Here is a 17,557-nt window from a genome sequence, read left to right on the forward strand (position 1 = left end):
TTTAATTATAGTGCCATAAATACAATAATAAAGATACAATCATAGCCCATAAAAGGAGAACAGATGGGTAGACTCTCAGGCCACCTAGGACAAACTGCAAGTCATAGAATTTTGGATAGGAAGTCTCCGAAGCACATTTATTTTAGCGCCTTCCTGTATTTTATGATCCAGAAGCTGAATGAGGTAAAGCATTTGCCTAAAGCTGAATAGCCATCAATGGCAAAACTAGAACCAGTATTCCTTTTCCTCTCCAAAGAGTTCTTCCATAGCATTTTGCTGCTTATACTAAGAGAGATGGATCTGGGACCTTTAAAAAATAAATGAATAAGAGATAATGCAACTGAAGGAATGAACCTGGGGAAAACACTAGACTTGTTTACAGAGGATGGAAATAATAGTGATGAGATGAGAATATGTTCAAGTGGCTCCAAGATTGCCAAATAGGGTGATTCAGAACTGATAGGAAGTAACTCAAATTCCTTAAGTGTAGTCAGAGGATGTGTAACTAAGGGAGGATAAATTAAATTCCTGAAGTGCAACAAGTGTGAGATCCGGGGAGGAAGAGAAGAGAAATTCCCTAAATTGAGATATACCGCAGAAGGAGCAGAGAATTTATGAAACACCTGTTATGTAATAGTGTCCTTCCAAGCCCAAATCCTGCCTGCCTATCTGCCCCTAATAGCTCTCGCCAACTGTCTATCTCCCTGGATGTCATCGGATTGATAAGACAACAAGAAGTAGGAACTAACAGTGCAGTTTAACACAGATAACAGAGCAGCACTGCGTGTACCAGGGCATGGAGGAAGTGTCTTTAGTCAGATTCCTTTACACCCTAAATCCACAAATTCCAGTGTTATCTCTTCCTCTATCCTGGAATTCTGCCTATTTTTCCTATACTTTTCTCTGAGTAAAAGCCCAGTCTTCCTATTCACTCTACTTATACTTCTGGGTAGATAGACTTATATCTACTCAATCAACCAATCTGGAAAACTCGTAGTTACTTGACCCTCCTCTGCCAATATCTAATCAGTTATTAAATCCCAACCAAATTCTTAACATGGACAAGAAGACTTTTTATAGCTTGGTCTCAGCCTACTTTCACAACACTTTTTCCAAATATTTATCCTCATATACCCTATACTCTGGCCACACTGTCCTCTGAAATCTTTACATACAGTAAGTCCCCTACATACAAACCTTCAAGTTGCAAAATTTCAAAGATGCGAACATGCGTTCTCATGTCCAATCACATAAGTTAGTTCACGTGTCTGGCATATATTGTCACATGCGTGCATCCTCCACAGGTGTTTGTGCTTTTGTGTACTTTACTGTACAGTACTGTATAGAGTACAGTATCTTTATTTCAAGCCCAGGATGTTCGGAAACAAGCGTAAAAGCAGCGGTGATGTAGGTAGTACTGCTAAGAAGTGCCAAGTGATAACGATGGAAACAAAAGTGAAAATAATTGAGATAGTGGAGCGAGGTGAAAAAACAATAAATGTCACTCACTCTTATAACATGAATCGTTCAACCATCAGTACAATTCTAAAGAACAAGGAAAAGATCATGGAACATGTGAAGTCTGCTGTGCTGATGATGTCAACGATAATATCGAAGAAGCGTGGAAAAGTGATGGAGATAGAGAATCTTCTCAGTGTGCAGATGCAGGATCAACATCAGCGCTGAGTCCTGCTCAGCTTAATGCTGGTTCAAGAGAAAGTTTAAAGCCTTTATGAAGACTTGAAGAAGAAACGTGGTGAAGAATCAGAGGGCACATCTTTTAATGCCAGCCATGGCTGGTTTCAGCGGTTCAGGGCTAGAGCCAATGTAAAAGTAAGCAGTGAGGCAGCAAGTGCAGATACAGTAGCTGCCCGGGAAGTTCCTGAAATGCTCTGAGAAATTCCCGCCCCCCCCGCCCCACCACAGGACCAACCTGTACTTTTTTATTTTTATTTTTTAAAAGACAAACTATTAAAAGTAAAATGACTGAACTCACACGAGATCAAGATACAAAGACAGAAATTCAATGTAGAAAAAAAGACCTTGCTGGGAAACAGTCAATGGGAAACACAGGAAACATTTCATAGACGCACAAAAAGCTCACGTTGTAAACAGGATTAAGCTGCTGTAGGTTCCTCATCACATCAGGGTTTCATTTTGCTCAGCCTGAGATATCACTCGATTTCAAACTGCCTGTGATCCACTCGGTCTAGAAAAGCTTTCCGTTCAATGAACCCTTCCTTCCCTCGATTGTGGATGGCTAGTTCTTCACCAATGCCCTCTTCCTCCTTGAAGCTCTCCCAGTCCAGCTCGGCCTTCTCTAGGATGCTCATCTTCTGCTTCTTGGCTCCTATTTTCCCCAAAAGGCTGTTCATGCCCCTTGACCTTTTTAACCCTGACCCGGCAGGAAGTGACGGTAGAGCTGAAGGGACATTATTAGCCTAGGGATTTTTCTTTCGCATTTTGCTTGAAGAAGGATTTGGCTTCTTTAGATGTAGCATCCACTTCCTTAGTCACCCTGACTTCACCAGCAAAATCAAACACCTTGGTGATTTTAACTTTTTCTGTTTCTTTAGGTTTCTCTAGCTCTCCTGCTTTGACCAACAATTTACTTGAACTTGTCTCTTCAGCCTCCTCTCCTCTTTTAACTTGTGTACACGGAGGCACTTTTGATTTTAGTCCTACGTCATTGAGGAAGCTGGCCCATAGTTCATCTTCCTTCTTTTTCCTCGTATCCTCTGACTCAATGCCTTTTTCTTGCTCTGCAGCTACATCTTCCTCCTCACTACTACTTCCTCCAGATTCCTCGCTGGCATCCTTCTTGTCCTTTTCTAATGAGAGGCTACCTTGTTTTCTCTTCCTGGCCAGAATGCTCTGAGCCTTTCTTTTTCTCCCTTTGGTTTTCTGTGTCTTCTCTTCACCATCCACTTCATCTTCCTTCACTAAATCATTTACATCATCTTCACTATACTCTCCACCCGATGACACGTAGTCCTCGTCCTCCTCCGAGGTGGAGAAATCTTCAGAGTCGAATTCCTCCAAGTCGCTAAGGCGCGGGGCGGACAGAGCCACAGCAGCTACCCCCAAAGGCAAAGCTCTAGGGAGAAACCATAGACAGAGATGTGGCAGGGTCGGCGGCAGCTGGGGCAGCCCCCGCAGCGTGCTCTGAGAAATTATTGATGAAGGCACATATTTACCCGAGCAGATTTTTAATGTAGATGAGGCAGGACTGTACTGGAAGAGGATGTCAGACCAAAGTTACACCAGTAAGGAGGAAAAGTTGATGCCAGGCTATAAAGCAGCAAAGGATAGGCTAACTGTTGTTTGGTGGCAATGTTTCCAGTGATATGAAGCTGAAGCCCCATCTTAGATTATCATTCAGAGAACCCAAGAGCCCTTCAAAACATAGCCAAGGGCTCTCTCCCAGTTGTATGGAAGAGTAACCCCAAAGTCTGGGTTACACAGGCCGTTTTCCAGGACTGGTTTTTCCACCACTTTTTCCAGGAGGTGGAGAAATATTGCTTGGAGAAGAACATCCCATTCAACATTCTTTTGCTGCTCGACAATGCTCCAGGCCACCCCCATTCACGGACAACTTTCATCCCAACATCAAAGTAGTGCATCTGCCACCAAATACTATGTTGCTTATCCAAATTACGGACCAGGGAGTTATAGCAACTTTCAAGAAATATTATTTACATCACATTTCTTGTCAGGCATCAAAGGTGAGTGATGAATTGGGAACAACTTTGTGACAATTTTGGAAGGACTATAACATCTACAAAGCCATAAAAAACATTGACTTTGCTTGGCATGAGGTTACAGCCATCGCCATGAACGGAGTTTGGAAGAAGCTTTGCTTGCAGTTTATTCACGGTTTTCATGGATTTGAGAAGGTGGATGAGGAGTCCAAAGAGGTCTTCAGCAACTTAGTGACCCTCAGTGAGAAACTGGAGCTAGATCTGCAAGAGGACGATTTCACTGAACTCCTTGCTGTGCAACATGAGGAGCTTACTAATGAAGGCCTGATGGAATTGGAGGCCCAGAGAAAGGATGAAGAGAGACAAGAGGAAGAAGAAGTAACTGAAGAACTGAAGAGATTCACAATGCAGGAAATGGCAAGGGGATTGTTTTTATCTGAGGAGGCACTGTTAGTTTTTGAGGCACAGGACCTGAACATAAAATGGTACATGAAGGTTGCAGCAGCCATTCAGAATGCAATCCAGTGCTACTGTGTCATCTATGATGAGAAAGAAAGAGCTAATACCCAGAAGATATCACTGGATCATGTTTTCAAGAGGGAAGATAGAATTGAATCCAGCAAGGAACCAGAACCTGTGCCATCAACGTCAGGCGTGAGTGAATTTGCAGCTTGCCCTCCATCTCCTATTGCTGATGGTCGTTCAGCTCTACCATCTCCCACCTCCTCTCCCTCCTCCAGTCAGTAGCTCTTCTGGCCTGTTCACTCGATGCCAGCCCCTGTATGCCAGCTGTCGTGCTGTACTACTGTACTTTTCAAGGTACTGTATTGTAAGATTAAAAGTGTTTTCATTATTTTGTGTGTTTTTTTATTTGTGTGAAAAGTATTATAAACCTATTATAATACAGTAATATCTAGCCAATTGTTTTAGTTGGGTACCTAGGCTAAATTTGTTGGACCCACTAACAAATTGGACTTATGAATGCCCTCTTGGAATGGAACGTGTTCATATGTAGGGGATTTACTGTATTTTCTACATTTTCACATTTTTGTTTGTGTCTGGAGGAGAAAGGGGTAATTTAGTTATTCAATTCTGAATGCTTTGCCAGAATAAAAATTTGGGCTAAAATTATATAATCATACACAATTTTAATATATTATATTAATATATTTTCACATATATATTATATATGATAAGCAATAAAGTATCTAGCATGTTTAATTATGAAGTCTATATACGTATTATAGACATTAGTCATTACTCCACTATACTTATATGAAAATTTAGAGTTAGCAATTTATATGCGCATTAAACTCATCAAATGCTAATGACAGTTTAAATAATATTTAATAGGCATGTCTTTGTAATTCTTTTAATAGTAGCAGTGAATATGATTAAGGTAATTAAATATTGCCCCTGGGAAGTGAATGCCTAAAAACCCACGTATGGCGTTTTGAAGACTTTAAGAAACTAATCAGAGATGTTTGGGTAATGCAGCAATTTCTTTGAAGACATATATTTAGTTAAGGAAATTAAGCAATTCTGTACTTTATAACTTTAGAGTGATGGCTATTCCTTATTTTGTGCCTTCAAAGTCTTTTGCTTATAACTCTAGTATAACATTTACTTTGTTTTGCCTTTTATAATAACTACCAAAATAGGAATGAGTCTCCATTAAGACCACAAGTCTTACAGGGTAAGAGTAAATGTATTTGAAGTAGTAACACAATCATTGTTTAATGAATTCATAAGACATCGTACGTAATTTTATTTATCTCAGGATGTTAGGATATTTTAATCCTTAAATTTTACTGCTTACTTATCTCTCAAATTTACCCCCAATATGCTATCTCCATGGATATTGACACTTAAACATTTTCAATTATTTTCTAGATTATTACAATAACCCACTAAATAATCTCTCTGCAGTTAGACTTGCCTTTCTTATACTCTCTTCTACACTGCTGCCAAATTGATCTTTCTAAATGTTAATCTGATCAGATCACTCCCTGCTTGTCCCTACTTTATTAGTCAGGACTGTGATGGGAAATCAGTGTCACACACAAATGGGGCAATGGAGAAGATTTAAATGAAGGGACTGTTTTCAAAGATATGAGCAAGGTCAAAGGAATGGTAAAGACCTCAGGACTCTCAACAAGAGAAAGACACTACCACAAGGCATTCTAAAAGGGAAAAGGGAGAGGGCCTTTACCAAAACCAGGCAAGAGATCTGTAGCTACAGGAAATGACCTTCAGATGAGATTGTGGCCCTAGGTTGAGGAAAGCAGTTATTGCCTCACCCAATTGATTTGGATCAGGTAACCTAGAAGTAGAGCATAAGACAGGTAGTCTTGTGCAAGTGATCTTTGAGGAAGTTCTGAGGTGAAATCTATAAGGGAGTAAGGAGAGTGAGAAAAGGCAAAAGATGAAATTAAGCAAAAATGTGATTTCAGGAGAGGTTTACATTCAATCTAATCCCATAGGACACTTCAGAACACAGATTGTAGCTAGAGGTTTTCTTGCCCAGAGAAAGAAGGGCTTCACTTTCTTATCTGTGCATTAGACAGTCACTGGGGACTGTCTGACCCCGGGAGAGGAGATAGTTTAACTTCTCAGAAATCTTTGGGTGTAACAGCTTCAATCAGCCTAGGGCGATCCTCCAGAGAAATATGCCAGTTTGAGCAGTTACCAGCCAAGACCTGCAGCCATTGGGGGATGGGCGCAGCAGCCCAGCCTAAGCTCTTCCCATCTGTTCTCGGCTTCTTCAGAACTTGGGTTGGTCTAAATTTCTGGAAAAACTTGTAAAAGAAGCATTAGTAGGGTGAATTGCAGCCTTCTTTACTTCAATTGATTTTAAATTATTAAATGATACTTATCATCTCCTTCTCCTTCTCCTTCTAAATTCCTCTTATTCTCACCTAGAACTTCAGATGGCCTCAGTAGCTTGTTTGGTGAGATGATTCAGAATCTCATCGCTGAGAGGCTTGATACCATCATTACCATACCTTTACCAGGCAATGATTGCTGTATTTGTTCATTTATAATTAGGTTAGGCATGGACGTACCAAGAAATATCCTGTAGTTAACCTAAGTACCAAACATATTCCTCCATGCTCCTATTAAGTAACAACAACCATATCTCCTTAGGATCATCAGGTTAAAATACCCAAGTGTATACAAGTGTGCCAGTATGGTAACTCCTTTCTTTGTTTGCTGGTCAATTTGAAAAATTCTAAGTTATCAGCTGTCAGCCATGGCTTAAGTTTAGTGAGACTTTTGCAGTGTCTTTGAGTGAAAGCATCCCTCTTCTGGGAAATAGGACCTCTAGGCCCACAAGGCCTTAAGTTGAGCAAACGGAAAACACAAATTCTCTCAGTCGGGCCCTGGAGTGACTGTGAAGTGAAGTCACACCTTCCTCCATCACTTGGTTTCTGAACTCATTGAATAGTACGGGACATAGCACCATATATGGCCATTGGTTTAGGATAGAGGTACTGCTTTCTGAAGGATAGTATCCCCATTAAGGGGTATCATCTCCAAACTGATATTGCAGATGTACCTTAAATGGGCATTTCCATGCTCTGTCAGGTCAGCAGCCTCCAAATGATTCAATATATGGTAACATCAGAGGATTTATTTGCCATGTTCCCATCATCATGCTTCTTTTGCCATTAAAAGGATCTCTTGGTCTGAGGAGACAATATGTGGAATCCTATTCTATAGATCACTCTGTGAGCCCTTGCATATTATGCTGACTGAGATACTGCTGTTAAAGAAAAAAGGTAAGCACGTACTAGGAATATGTGTCACTCTGCTCAAGACAAATTATTGCCCTTGTCAGGATAAGAGGGGCACAGTGTTATCAAATTACCATCAAGTGTCTGTTTGGTTTCATCAAAGTATGGTATCATACCAGGGATTCAGCATTAGAATCTGTTTCTGGATAGGATGGACATTTAGCTGGGGCATTAGCTAGATCAACTTCAGTGAGAAGGGAGCCCATGCTATTCGGTCCAGAGGTAGTCTCCATCTCTGTCATCATGGCTACTCCATTCATGAGTCTATTCAGCAAGCATAGAAGTTGGTTTATAATCTATTGGACCAGTCATCCTCCATACCTGGTTAATATATGGTAAGTTCCTCTTATTTTGTGTCCATTCCCATATGTCCACCCACATTCTACTTGCTTAGACATCTTTGTCCCTAAACTGCCAATTTTGTTCCTTGCATGCCTCCAGCCAATTAACCAAGTCATTCACCACTGCCTATGCATTCCTGTATATCTTTGTTTTGAGTCACAACAAAATTGGGTGATGAATACTCTCAACAAAATTGGGTGATGAATAATACTGACCAAAGCCCTCTCTACTGTTCGAATTTTCTCATCACTACTGTCCTTCAAGGCTTCCTCTGAGTGGGCTGTACTGTAACAGCAGCCCATTTGGGGCCCAAACTAAAACACCAGGCTGAACTATCCACGGACCAAGTCTGGGTTATTTTCTTCTTCTCCTAAGATGGTCACGAAGAATCATCCCATGAGACCATAGTTGTGAGCTGTGTGAGTGGTATGTTTTGAGACTGTGCTGGGTGACATGGAAGTCTGAGACACTTATTTTTCCAGCTCACTTATGCCCTTTGGAACTGCTTAAGGCTGATCTAAGATGTAATCCTTCCATTTTTATAAATAATTGCTGCTTGGGCTGCTAAAGTTTATGACTTGGTGGGTCTGACAGCCACCAGCAGTGAGCAGTTTTGGTGTCACAGCTACTTGATGTTCCTTGGCCAGATATTTATTCTGCCTGTGATCCTGACTATCAAGGAGAAGTTGGACTACTACTCCACAACGGAGGTAAGGAAAAATATGTCTGAAATACGGGAGATCCGTTAGGGCATCTCTTAGTATTAACATGCCTGTGATTAAGGTCAATGGAAAAGCACAACAACATAATCCAGGAAGAACTACCAGATCCTTTGGAAATGAAGGTTTGGGTCACACTGCCACATAAAGAACCATAACCAGCTGAGGTGTTTGCTGAAGGCAGAGGAAATACAGAATGGGTAGCAGAAGAAGTTATTTATAAATACCAGTTATGACCATGTGACTAGCATCAGAAATAATGACTATAACCACCATGAGTATTTCCTCCTAATTTGTTATGAATAAGTCTTGTGTGTATTTATACATATATTAAGCAAATAGCCTTGTTTTCTTTCCTATCATATTTCCTTACCATATAACATAAGATTTATTGACTTTCTATCAGCATTTAAGTATTGTTAATTTTAAGTCATAGTATTTAAGTTATGGGATAGCTGGAGAAGAGTAAACATCACTCAAGGATTTTACTTCCTCCTCTGGAGAAAAGATTAGTGTATTTTCAGTTGTATGCAGGATGGTTGTATCACGTAAGGTGGTATTATGACTTTGTTATTATCTTTATTTGGAGATTAATTATGGTTTAAGAAGATATGTATAGGGGAGGAGACCAAGATGGCAGAGTAGGAAGATGCAGAGTTAACCTCCTCCAACGAACACATCAGAAATACATCCACATGTGGAGCAATTCCCACTGAAACAAACTGGAGACTATCAGAAAGACTTTTACACATCCAAGGCTGTAAGAAATATCCACATGGAGTCAGGTAGGAAGGGAAGAAAAGTGATCATGTCAGGACCTCTGCCCCTAGTAGGGGACACAGAAGAGAAGGGGGATGACACAGGCTCAGAGATCCTGCCTGGGGAATGAGCAGTTTGAACCACATAGGTCAGAGACCCAGAGCCTGAGTCCCCTTATCTGGTTTGAAAACCAGTGGACTGACGTGTGGACTGTAAGAAGCCTCGACTCCACTCATGAGGAGTGCACACACACTTGATTACTCCAGAAACAGGCTGGGGAGAGCAGATTAAAACTGCCCAGGACTCTAGCTGGTTTCCTGCAACCATCCCAGCGTGCACCCCAGACCAGGACTAGAGCCCTCTCCAGACTCTCTTGCTCCTCAGTGCAGCTCCACACTAGGGTAAAGGCTGCCACAGCCGAGGAAAGAATGCAGTTGAGGGAGACAAAGCTGGTTTGGACTCAGCACAGCATCTGAGTGGGGCAAGGGCAACCATTACTGGTGCACATGAAGGCAGCAGATCAGGATTGGTCTGGAACTCTAACTGGTGTGCTGGGACCACTGCAATGCACACACTGGCCCACACCAGGTGTCCACTCCGGCCTGTCTTGCTCCAGTACTGCTCACCTCTGGGATGAGGGTGCTGGTGCTGGAAGCTGAAAGAAAACACACTTAGTGGGAACAGAAACAGCTCAGACCGGATCCTCATGGCTTCTACTCCAGCAGCTTGGGACCCAATCCCACCCCCAATAAGGTAGTGTTGACACTAAGCAGAAGAGAAGTCCTAGCTCCTACCTGGTTCTGGCTGTAGACTCTCCAGCCCCACATTCCACCAAGGTCATAGCTGGTAGCACACCTTGAGGGAAGAAAGAAGGAAATAATAAAGATTAGAGAGAAAATAAGTGAAATACAGACCCAAAAAGAAGCAATATAAAAGATCAGTGAAACCAAGATCTAGTTTTTTGAAAAGATAAACAAAATTGGTAAACTTTTAGCCAGGCTCATCAAGAAATAAAGAGAGCAGATGCAAATATACAGAATAAGAAATGAAAAAGTAGAAATAACAGCCAATATTAAAGAGACACATAAAGTCATAAGAGACTATGAAAAGTTATATACCAATAAATTGGACAACCTAGAAGAAATGGATAAATTTCTAGAAACATACAATCTTCCAAGGCTGAACCAGGAAGAAGTAGACAATCAGAACAGACCGATCAGTAGTAGTGAAATTGAATTTGGAATAAAAAAAAAAAACTCTCAGCAAACAAAAGGTCAGAACCTGATGGCTTCATAGGTGTATTCTACCAAACATATAAGGAAAAGCTAATACGTCAAACTATTCTAAAAAATTGAAGAGGACAGAATACTTGCAAATTCATTCTACAAAGCTACCATTACCCTGATAGCAAAACCAGACAAAGACACTACAAAAAAAAGAGCAAATTACAGACCAATATCTCCAATGAATATAGATGTAAAAATCCTCAGAAAAATTAGCAAATAGAATTCAAAAATATATAAAAAAGATCATATACCATGATCAAGTGGGATGTATTAGGGATGCAAGGATGGTTCAATATCCACAAATCAATCAGTTATACACCATGTTATCAAAAGGAAGGATAAAAATTATATGACCATTTCAATAGTTGCAAAAAAATCATTTGATAAAATTCTACATCCATTCATGACAAAAACTCTAGTCAAAATGGGTATAAAGAGAACATATCTCAACATAATAAAGGGCATTTATGACAAATCCACCGCTAACATCATACAGTTAGTGAAAGGCTGAGTGCTTTTCCTCTAAAATCAGGAACAAGACAAGGATGCCCATTCTTGTCACTTCCATTAACATAGTACTGAAAGTCCTAGCCACAGCAATTAGATAAGAAAAAGAAATAAAATGCATCCAAAATGGAAGGGAAGAAGTAATACTGTCACTATTTTCAGATAACATAATACTCTGTATAGAAAACCCTAAAGTCTCCACCAAAAAACTATTAGAACTAATAAATGAATTCAGTAAAATTGTAGGATACAAAATTAATATATGCAAATCTGTTGCTTTTCTATATACTAACAATGAACTACCAGAAAAAGAAGAAATAAAACAATCCTGTTTAAAATTGCATCAAAAAGAATAAAATAACTAGAAAGAAACTTAACCAAGGAGGTGAAAGACCTATACTCTGAATACTATAAAACAGTGATGAAGGAAATTGAAGATGATACAAATGGAAAGATATTCTGTGCTCTTGGATTAGAAGAATTAATACTGATAAAATGTCCATACTACCCAAAGCAAACTACATATTTAATGCAATCCCTATCAAAATATCCATGACACTTCACAGAACTAGAACAAATAATCCTAAAATTTATATGGAACCACAAAAGACCCCAAATCGCCAAAGCCATCTTAAGAAAAAAAGAACAAAGCTGAAGATATCATACGCCCTGATTTCAGACTATACTGCAAATCTACGGTAATCAAAACAGTATGGTACTGGCACAAAAACAGACACATAGATCAATGGAAGAGAATAGAGAGCCCAGAAATAAACACATGCACTTATGGTCAATTAATCTATGGCAAAGGAGGCAAGAATATACAATGGGAAAAGACAGTGTCTTCAATAAGATGTGCTGGGAAATCTGGACAGCCACACGTAAAAGAATGCAATTAGAATATTTTCTCACACCACATACAAAAGTAAAATCAAAATGGATTAAAGATCTAAATGTAAGACTATAAGTCATAAAACTCCTAGAAGAAAACATAGGCAGAACACTGATATAAATCATAGCAATTCTTTTTTATCTGTTCCTAAGGCAAACGAAAAAAAGGAAAAATAAACAAATGGGACCTAATTAAACTTAAAAGTTTTTGCACAGCAAAGAAAATCATCAGCAAGATGAAAAGAAAACCGACTAAATGGAGAAAATATTTGCAAATGATATAACTGATAAAGGGTTAGTATCCAAAATATATAAACAGCTCATACAACTCAATATGAAAAAAACAAACAACTCAATTTAAAAATGGGAAAAAATACCTGAAAAGACATTTTTTCCAAAGAAGACATACAGATGGTCAACATGAACATGAAAAAATGCTCAACGTTGCTAATCATCAGAGAAATGCAAATCAAAACCACAGTGAGACATCACATCACACTTTTCAGAATGACTCTCATCAGAAAGACTACAAATTACAAATGTTGGTGAGGATATGAAGAAAAGGAAACCCTTGTACACTGTTGATGGGAATGTATATTGGTGCAGTCACTGTGGAAAACAGAATGGAGATTCCTCAAAAAACTAAAAATAAGGGGCTTCCCTGGTGGCGCAGTGGTTGAGAGTCCGCCTGCCCATGCAGGGGACACGGGTTCGTGCCCCGGTCTGGGAAGATCCCACATGCTGCAGAGTGGCTGGGCCCGTGAGCCATGGCCGCTGAGCCTGCGCGTCCGGAGCCTGTGTTCCGCAACGGGAGAGGCCACAACAGTGAGAGGCCCGCATACCGCAAAAAAATAAAAAAATGTAAAACTAAAAATAAAGCTACCATATAACCCGGCAATTCCACTTCTGGGTATGTACACCAAGAAAACAGAAACACTAAGTCGAAGCACCTCATAACAGCACTATGTTATGTGTTCATAACAGCACTATTTGCAATAGCCAAGATATAGAAACAACCTAAGGTCCATCAACAGATGAATGGATAAAGAAGTTGTGGTATATATACATATATCACAATGGAATATATATATACAAATGGAATATTACTTACCCACACAAAAAAATGAAATTTTGCCAATTTCAACAACATGGATGGACCTGGAGGGTATTATGCTTAGTGAAATAAGTCAGATAGAGAAAGATAAATACTGTATCATTTATATGTAATATCTAAAATAAATAAAGCATATGAATGAATATAACAAAAGAGAAACAGACTCACAGATATAGAGAACAATGTAGTGGTTACCAGTGGGGAAAGGGAAAGAGGGAGGGGCAAGTTATGGGCAGGGGATTAGGAGGTACAAACTACCATGTGTAAAATAAATAAACTATAAAGTATATTGTGCAGAACAGAGAATATAGCCAATATTTTATAATAACTTTAAATGGAGTATAATCTAAAAAACATTGGATCACCATGTACACCAGAAATTAATATAATATTTAAGTAAACTACACTTCGATAAAAATATAAAATAAAATTAAAATTAAACATATGTTTAGATGCCAAGTTGACAAAAGGCAGACTTGTGATGGTTAATTTTATGTGTCAACTTGACTGGGCTAAGAGATGCCCAGATATCTGTAAAACATTATTTATGTGTGTGTCTGTGAGGGTGTCTCTGAAGAAATTAGCATTTGAATCAGTAAATTGAGTAAAGAAGATCTCCCTCACCAATGCAGGTTGGCATCATCCAAAGCACTTAGGGCCTAAATAGCACAGAAAGGCAAAAGAAGGGTACATTTGCTTTCTGCCTGAGCTAAGATATCCGTCTTCTTCTGTCCTCAGACATTGGTGCTCCTAGTTTTCTGGTCTTTGGCATTGGACTGAATTATACTACCAGGCTTTCTGGGTCTCCAGCTTGCAGATGGCAGATTGGAGGACTTCTTACCCTCCATAATCAAGGCCAAGTCCTATCATAAATACACATATATATAATTTTATCTGTATTTATAAAATATATTTTGTGTATTATTGGTCTGTTTATCCAGAGAACCTGAACTAATACACCATGCCGAGTAGCATTCCAGCAGCTGCATTTTTTTTTAAATAAATTTATTTATTTTTGGCTGTTTTGGGTCTTCGTTTCTGTGCGAGGGCTTTCTCTAGTTGCGGTGAGCGGGGGCCTCTCACTATCGCGACCTCTCTTGTTGCGGAGCACAGGCTCCAGACGCGCAGGCTCAGCGGCCGTGGCTCACGGGCCTAGTTGCTCCGCGGCATGTGGGAACTTCCCAGACCAGGGCTCGAACCCGTGTCCCCTGCATCGGCAGGCAGATTCTCAACCATTGCGCCACCAGGGAAGCCCCCAGCAGCTGCATTTTGAATGATGTTCTCTGCAGCGGATGGCATGCTCTTGCTCCAAAATAGTTGCCTGTTTGAAACTCTTCTGTTGGGGCTTTCAAGAGACTCCATGAATATCTTCATCTCCTACAAATAACTCATGCACCATTATAGGATCTTCTGGGTTACATGATCCAAGTGGTAGGACTACTTGTACTATGGCCTTTCTTGCCCAGGGTCCCTACTGAAGCCTGGCAGCTTTCCACATCACTTGCTAAATCATTCAGTGCAGTGTGATGTTTGCTCCACATTGCTTCTAATTTAATGGTAGAATGCACAAGGTAAAATAATTTCCCCTTTACCTTGGACCGGTGCCCCAGACCACTGACTCCCTAAAAGGGTCACAGATGTGACAAGCCACTGGATCTCTGTATGGCTTATCTTTCCTCCTCTCTGAAGCTTGTGTGTCTTACATGGCATCCAGAGTCACCTAGGCTGTGAATTCAGCTTTCTCTGAAGTTCTGCTATTCTCAATATCAAGTCCTTTGCCTATTCAGCAGCTCAGTAGGCCTTTCAGTTGCAGGTGATAAGGATCTCTTTAAAGGCTGCCAAGGAAGACCTCTGACTTTCACACTTACCTTTAATAGATGATGAGTTATTTTCTCTCCAGAATGCACCAGCAGGCACTCACCAGTAGTCACCCAATTCCATATCCCTTAATTTTATTATTTTCTCTCTGTCTCTCAAATGTCAGAGACCCTGTAAAAGCTAGTGCACTTCCATCATCTTAGCAATTGTACTACTATGACATCCAAGAAACTATCAACACACTGCTTGTCATTAGGGACAGGGTCTTCATCGCCATTCAGCTGGTATATGATCCAACTCCAGAATTACATCTTTAGAGTTTGCTTTATAGGACTCATTTCTGGTACGAATTGGCTTAAATTGTGTTCCCTAGAAGCAGAATCCGAGGCAGAGAATCTAAAACAAGTGATTTATTCAGGGAATGCTCTCAGGATAAACCTTTAAAGAGGGGAGGAAAAGAGGACAGGGCAAAGAAGAAGCTAGACAAAGATGTGGTTTCAAGAGAAATTCATCCTCAACCTGAACCCATGAAGAGCTCTGAAGTCTCAATTGTTTATAGAGGTTGTACTACTTATATCCAAGGATGCTGGGTTGTTATATCCTTATATTGGTAGACCACTGATAACTGACCACTGGCAAAGTGGAGGATTGCATAACTTTCTAGGCATCTCCTAGTAAGGCAGTACCCACTAGCTAAAGGCTCTCCCCATTACTGCTAAAATATAAGTTGTCAGTAGCCAACACCTGCAGCATCTGGGGAATGAGTGTAACACTCTGACACACCAGTCCCCCTCCCCTCCAGCTTTCTGACTTCCTAAAGGTGCTTCTCTTTGATCAAAATCAGAGGGCAAGAGAGACCACAGATGCAACTATAAAGGTTCAATTCTTAGGACACAGAGCAGGGTAGAGATGGTTGCATGACGGATGCAGGGGAGCACACAGAAAAGGTCCTGTGCTTCTGCATAAAATCACTTGGGGCTCCCACATAACCTAAAAGATTAAGCCTCAGTCCTCAGCATGGCAGGCTCTTCACAGTCTCTCTTCCTTGCCTGCCTTGAAGCTTTATACTTCATGGCTATTTACCTGATATAACATATGTCCTGGCCAACATTTCTCAGACTTTTATTTCTGAAATACTTTTCTTCTTGCCTGATATTCCCCTTCCCAATCTCATTACATCTTCCTGCCACCCTACCACAACTTCCCCATACTGGGCCACACATACACACACACACAGAGTTTATCCTAACAACAATCACTCGACTCTAGCTCTTATGAGTCGGTTTCTCAAATAGATCTTAAATTACCTGAGAAGAGAGATGGCTTTATTTTTCAATTGCTCTGCCACAGAGTAGCAACGAGGGAATGAATGGAAGAAATAATGAATGATTCATTCATATCCTTCAAGGGTCAGTTTTAAGTAACACCTTTTTTAATGTCATCTCTGGCTTCTCATTCCTGTCTCAAATTTTAGATGGCCCTCCACTCTGTTTTTATAACCCTTGACCTACATTTTTCACAGGACTCCCCATAGGGCATTATAATGATTTGGTCAGGTGCCTGTCACCTGCACTGTAATATAAGCCTTTCATCATTATAGTTCCAGTGCCTGGCAAATAATAGGTCCTTGAAGAATATGAAAGATGGATAAATGATTGAATGAGTGAACGAGTGTAAGAGACAGTGACAAACCATAAAATTTCCAGGAAAGGGAGCATACTTTTCTTTCTCAGAATCAAATGAAGAATTGAAAATTACAATAAAATGGAATTTTAATAAGTGTGGCATGTTCAATGGGTTGCACAATATTTGACAGAATATCATAGATGGACAGATAATAGATAGCTTATATAGAAAGAGATAAGGAGATAGAGATAGAGATAGACTTAGGGTGGTTTTATCTGATTAGCTTTCAATTCAGATCAGAGAACATTTCCAATTTCTAGTATATGTAATATTATCTATAGTTTTTGAGTAAGGATACATTTAAGTTAATGTGTTTAAGGTACTCAACACTGCTAATTTGTTAATATATGAGTATCATTGGCAAAAACATTCCTAAGAATCTGATTAATCTCTAGATGGACAGCCTTGAGACAAAATAGTTTTAAAACACTTTGATCTGAAAATGATGGCTCTTCAGGGTTCTCAAACCCAAGATTTATTTAATTCAAAAAGCTTCTCTTGAAGAATTGTATGGAGAAAAAGCTTTTATCTTATTCTTTGGGGTGATCTTTCAGTGAGCTGCCGCATACCACATATGTTAATGCTTCAGCACAGGGAGTCTTGGTTGTTTATGAACTTTGTTGAGTGCAAAGGTTTATTTGCATCGTCTGATAGCTTTTGACAGGAGTTTAGCTCTTCTAATGGCAATAATAGTCATCTGTTTTTCTAAGCACTCTGATTAAAATAAAACAAGGAAATGAAAATGTGTTTAAACATGTTTCAGACTAATAATGTCAGTCTAAACCGACTGGAAATACAAGTGCTGTCTTGGTGATCCTCCTTCTAATCTTGATCCTTAGTAAAGCAAAGTCGATGCAACCACAGTTCCCAGGCTCAGTGTGACTATTTTTACCCAATTTCTTTACCTCTTCAATCATAGTATATCTTATCAGTAACA

The 17,557-nt window shown here is 39.8% G+C and overlaps 1 pseudogene; it reads right to left on the reverse strand.

Annotated features, from left to right (window-relative positions):
• Positions 1–1,937: 1,937 nt before the first annotated feature.
• Positions 1,938–3,585, reverse strand: LOC111183497 (heterochromatin-stabilizing protein CFDP1 pseudogene; annotated as a pseudogene).
• Positions 3,586–17,557: the final 13,972 nt, after the last annotated feature.

This window comes from Delphinapterus leucas, chromosome 4 (genome assembly GCF_059928025.1).
Source record: "Delphinapterus leucas isolate spDelLeu-1000000601 "Yukka" chromosome 4, BTC_Dleu_Yukka2, whole genome shotgun sequence".
Classification (NCBI taxonomy): Eukaryota; Metazoa; Chordata; class Mammalia; order Artiodactyla; family Monodontidae; genus Delphinapterus; species Delphinapterus leucas.